The sequence below is a fragment of the Bos javanicus genome, chromosome 8 (genome assembly GCF_032452875.1).
Source record: "Bos javanicus breed banteng chromosome 8, ARS-OSU_banteng_1.0, whole genome shotgun sequence".
Lineage (NCBI taxonomy): Eukaryota > Metazoa > Chordata > Mammalia > Artiodactyla > Bovidae > Bos > Bos javanicus.
The window spans coordinates 37,869,768-37,875,767 of NC_083875.1; positions in this window are offsets into that span (position 1 = coordinate 37,869,768).

Sequence of the window (6,000 nt, forward strand, 5' to 3'; positions counted from 1 at the left end):
CCATGGGCTACTCTTGCCTGGAAAATCCCATGGATGGAGGAGCCTGGTGGGCTGCAGTCCATGGGGTAGCTAAGAGTTGGACATGACTGAGCGACTTCACTTTCACTTTTCACTTTCATGCATTGGAGAAGGAAATGGCAACCCACTCCAGTGTTCTTGCCTGGAGAATCCCAGGGACAGGGGAGCCTGGTAGGCTGCCATCTATGGGGTCGCACAGAGTCAGACACGACTGAAGCGACTTAGCGGCAGCAACAGCAGCGGATGTTGGCAATGATCTCTGGTTCCTCTGTCTTTTCTAAAACCAGCTTAAACATCTGGAAGTTCACAGTTCATGTATTGCTGAAGCCTGGCTTGGAGAATTTTGAGCATTACTTTGCTAGCATATGAGATAAGTGCAATTTTGTGGTAGTTTGAGCATTCTTTGGCATTGCCTTTCTTTGGGATTGGAATGAAAACTGACCTTTTCCAGTCCTGTGACCACTGCGGAGTTTTGCAAATTTGCTGGCATATATTGCAGCATTTTCACAGAGGTATCTTTTAGGATTTGAGATAGGTCAACCAGAATTCCATCACCTCCACTAGCTTTGTTCATAGTGATGCTTCCTAAGGCCCCATTTACTTCATATTCCAGGATGTTTGGTTCTAGGGGAGTGGTCACACCATCATGATCATCCGGGTTGTGAAGACCCCTTTGGTACAGTTCCTCTGTGTATTCTTGACACCTCTTCTTAATATCTTCTGCTTCTGTTAGGTCCATACCATTTCTGTCCTTTATCAAGCCCATCCTTGCACGAAATGTTCCCTTGGTATCTCTAATTTTCTTGAAGAGATCTCGAGTCTTTCCCATTGTATTGTTTTCCGCTATTTCTTTGCATTGATCACTGAGGAAGGCTTTTTTTTATCTCTCCTTGATATTCTTTGGAACTCTGCATTTAGATGCTTATATCTTTCCTTTTCTCTTTGCTTTTGGCTTCTCTTCTTTACACAGCTATTTGTAAGGCCTCCTCAGACAGCCATTTTGCTTTTTTGTATTTCTTTTTCTTGGGGATGGTCTTGTTCCCTGTCTCCTGTAGAATGTCACGACCTCCATCCATAGTTCATCAGGCCCTCTGTCTCTCAGATCTAGTCCCTTAAATCTATTTCTGACTTCCACTGTATAATCATAAGGGATTTGATTTAGGTCATACCTGAATGGTCTAGTGGTTTTCCCTACTTTCTTCAATTTAAGTCTGAATTTAACAATAAGGAGTTCATGATCTGGGCCACAGTCAGCTGCCGGTCTTGTTTTTGCTGACTGTATAGAGCTTCTCCATCTTTGATGCAAAGAATATAATCGATCTGATTTCAGTGTTGACCATCTGGTGATGTCCATGTGTAGAGTCTTCTCTTGTGTTGTTGGAAGAGGATGTTTGCTATGACCAGTGCGTTCTCTTGGTAAAACTCTATTAGCCTTTGCCCTGCTTCATTCTGTATTCCAAGGCCAAATTTGCCTGTTACTCCAGGTGTTTCTTGACTTCCTACTTTTGCATTCCAGTCCCCTGTAATGAAAAGGACATATTTTTGGGGTGTTAGTTCTAGAAGGTCTTGAAGGTCTTCATAGAACCGTTCAGCTTCTTCAGCATTACTGGTCAGGGCATAGACTTGGATTACCATGATATTGAATGGTTTGCCTTGGAAACGAACAGAGATCATTCTGTCGTTTTTGAGATTGCATCCAAGTACTGCATTCTGGACTCTCTTGTTGACTATGATGGCTACTCCATTTCTTCTAAGGGATTCCTGCCCACAGTAGTAGATATAATGGTCATCTGAGTTAAATTCACCCATTCCAGTCCATTTTAGTTCACTGCCTCCTAGAATGTTGACGTTAACTCTTGCCATCTCCTGTTTGACCACTTCCAATTTGCCTTGATTCATGGACCTAAGATTCCAGGTTCCTATGCAATACTGTTCTTTACACAATCAGACCTTGCTTCTATCACCAGTCACATCCACAACTGGGTATTGTTTTTGCTTTGGCTCTATCCCTTCATTCTTTCTGGAGTCATTTCTCCACTGATCTCCAGTAGCATATTGGGCACCTACCGACTTGGGCAATTCATCTTTCTGTGTCCTATCTTTTTGCCTTTTCATACTGTTCATGGGGTTCTCAAGGCAAGAATACTGAAGTGGTTTGCCATTCCCTTATCCAGTGGACCACATTCCCTTTTCCAGTGGACCACATCTAAAATAATTTTAAGTGGTTGTAAATGCTATCAAGAAAACAAAGCTGGCTATAAGAAGATAGAGAATGATGGTGGGGTGGAGGGGACACTTTCAGATCATGTGGCCAGGCAAGGTCTTTTAGGGCATGGTCTTTGAGCTATGACCTGAATATTGAGAAGGAGAAACATATGCCATGAGATAGGGAATAGAATACCAGGCAAAGTGGACAGAACGCATGAATGTCCTCAAGTGAGACTCGGTATTTTGTAGTTGAAGAATTACAAGGAGGCCATTATGTGACTAGAAATTATCAAGAGAGGGGAGTGGAGTGTTAAAAGATGAGAGCAGAGTTGTAGGCAAGAAGCAATGGTAAATAATAGCATTTCATATAAAGGGTAAATCAAGTCAAAAAAGCAAAGGAAAGTGTGAATAAGGGCATGATATGGTCTAATATGTTTCATTAAAAAATTACTTTGGCCATTCCAAGATGATCAGATCAAGGGAGGCAGGACTGGAATCAGGGACAACAATAGGAAACATATTAAAGTTGTACAGGTGAAAGATATTTATGACTAGAAATGGGATGATAGCAGAGAAGGTGAGAAGAGTCAGACACCAGATGTATTTTTTAGAGCCAATAATCTTTTCTGTTAGATGGATTTGGTTGAGGGTAGAAGGAATAGAGGGGCGGCAGTGAGGAGATAGCCCTCGTCCAAGGTAAGGAGCAATGGCTGTGCTTTGCTGGAGCAGCCGTGAAGAGATATCCCACGTCCAAGGTAAGAGAAACCCAAGTAAGACAGTAGGTGTTGCAAAAGGGCATCAGAGGGCAGACACACTGAAACCATAATCACAGAAAACTAGTCACTCTAATCACAGGGACCACGGCCTTGTCTAACTCAATGAAATTAAGCCATGCCCTATGGGGCCACCCAAGGGGTCATGGTGGAGAGATCTGACAGAATGTGGTCCACTAAAAGGGAATGGCAAACCACTTCAGTATTCTTGCCTTGAGAACCCCATGAACAGTATGAAAAGGCAAAATGATAGGATACTGAAAGAGAAACTCCCCAGGTCAGTAGGTGCCCAATATGCTACTGGAGATCAGTGGAGAAATGACTCCAGAAAGAATGAAGGGATGGAGCCAAAGCAAAAACAATACCCAGTTGTGGATGTGACTGGTGATAGAAGCAAGGTCCGATGCTGTAAAGAGCAATAGTGCATAGGAACCTGGAATCTTAGGTCCATGAATCAAGGCAAATTGGAAGTGGTCAAACAGGAGATGGCAAGAGTAAACATCTACATTCTAGGAATCAGCAAGCTAAAATGGACTAGAATGGGTGAATTTAACTCAGATGACCATTATATCTACTACTGCGGGCAGGAATCCCTCAGAAGAAATGGAGTGGCCATGATGGTCAACAAAAGAATCTGGAATGCAGAAGTTGGATGCAATCTCAAAAATGACACAATGATCTCTGTTAATTTCCAAGGCAAACCATTACATCACAGTAATCCAAGTCTATGCCCCGACCAGTAACGCTGAAGAAGCTGAAGTTGAACAGTTCTATGAAGACCTACAAGACCTTTTAGAACTAACACCCCAAAAATATGTCCTTTTCATTACAGGGGACTGGAATGCAAAAGTAGGAAGTCAAGAAACACCTGGAGTAACAGGCAAATTTGGCCTTGGAATACAGAATGAAGCAGGGCAAAGGCTAATAGAGTTTTACCAAGAGAACGCACTGGTCATAGCAAACATCCTCTTCCAACAACACAAGAGAAGACTCTACACATGGACATCACCAGATGGTCAACACTGAAATCAGATCGATTATACTCTTTGCATCAAAGATGGAGAAGCTCTATACAGTCAGCAAAAACAAGACCGGCAGCTGACTGTGGCCCAGATCATGAACTCCTTATTGCCAAATTCAGACTTAAATTGAAGAAAGTAGGGAAAACCACTAGACCATTCAGGTATGACCTAAATCAAATCCCTTATGATTATACAGTGGAAGTCAGAAATAGATTTAAGGGACTAGATCTGAGAGACAGAGGGCCTGATGAACTATGGATGGAGGTTCGTGACATTCTACAGGAGACAGGGAACAAGACCATCCCCAAGAAAAAGAAATACAAAAAAGCAAAATGGCTGTCTGAGGAGGCCTTACAAATAGCTGTGTAAAGAAGAGAAGCCAAAAGCAAAGGAGAAAAGGAAAGATATAAGCATCTAAATGCAGAGTTCCAAAGAATATCAAGGAGAGATAAGAAAGCCTTCCTCAGCAATCAATGCAAAGAAATAGAGGAAAACAACAGAATGGGAAAGACTAGAGATCTCTTCAAGAAAATTAGAGATACCAAGGGAACACTACATGCAAAGATGGGCACGATAAAGGACAGAAATGGTATGGATGTAACAGAAGCAGAAGATATTAAGAAGAGGTGTCAAGAATACACAGAAGAACTGTACAAAAAAGAGCTTCACGACCCAAATAATCACGATGGTGTGATCACTGACCTAGAGCCAGACATCCTGGAATGTGAAGTCAAGTGGGCCTTAGAAAGCATCACTACGAACAAAGCTAGTGGAGGTGATGGAATTCTAGTTGAGCTATTCCAAATATTGAAAGATGATGCTGTGAAAGTGCTGCACTCAATATGCCAGCAAATCTGGAAAACTCAGCAGTGGTCACAGGACTGGAAAAGGTCAGTTTTCATTCCAATCCCAAAGAAAGGCAATGCCAAAGAATGCTCAAACCACCACACAACTGCACTCATCTCACACTCTAGTAAAGTAATGTTCAAAATTCTCAAGCCAGGCTTCAGCAATACGTGAACCATGAACTTCCAAATGTTCAAGTTAGAAAAGGCAGAGGAACCAGAGATCAAATTGCCAACATCCACTGGATCATGGAAAAAGCAAGAGAGTTCCAGAAAAACATCTATTTCTGCTTTACTGACTATGCCAAAGTCTTTGACTGTGTGATCACAATCAACTGTGGAAAATTCTGAAAGAGATGGGAATACCAGACCACCTGACCTGCCTCTTGAGAAACCTATATGCAGGTCAGCAAGCAACAGTTAGAACTGGACATGGAAGAACAGACGTTCCAAATAGGAACAGGAATATGTCAAGGCTGTATATTGTCACCCTGTTTATTTAACTTATATGCAGAGTACATCATGAGAAACACTGGGTTGGAAGAAGCACAAGCTGGAATCAAGATTGCTGGGAAAATATCAATAACCTCAGATATGCAAATGACATCACCCTTATGTCAGAAATTGAAGAAGAACTAAAAAGCCTCTTGATAAAAGTGAAAGAGGAGAGTGAAAATGTTGGCTTAAAGCTCAAGATTCAGAAAACGAAGATCATGGCATCTGGTCCCATCACTTCATGGGGAATAGATGGGGAAACAGTGGAAACAGTGGCTGACTTTATTTTTGAGGGCTCCAAAATCACTGTAGATGGTATTGCAGCCATGAAATTAAAGACACTTACTCCTTGGAAGGAAAGTTATGACTAACCTAGATAGCATATTCAAAAGCAGAGACATTACTTTGCCAACAAAGGTCCATCTAGTCAAGGCTATGGTTTCTCCTGTGGTCATGTATGGATGTGAGAGTTGGACTGTGAAGAAGGCTGAGCACCGAAGAATTGATGCTTTTGAACTGTGGTGTTGGAGAAGACTCTTGAGAGTCCCTTGGACTGCAAGGAGTCCAACCAGTCCATTCTAAAGGAGATCAATCCTGGGTGTTCTTTGGAAGGACTGATGCTAAAGCTGAAACTCCAGT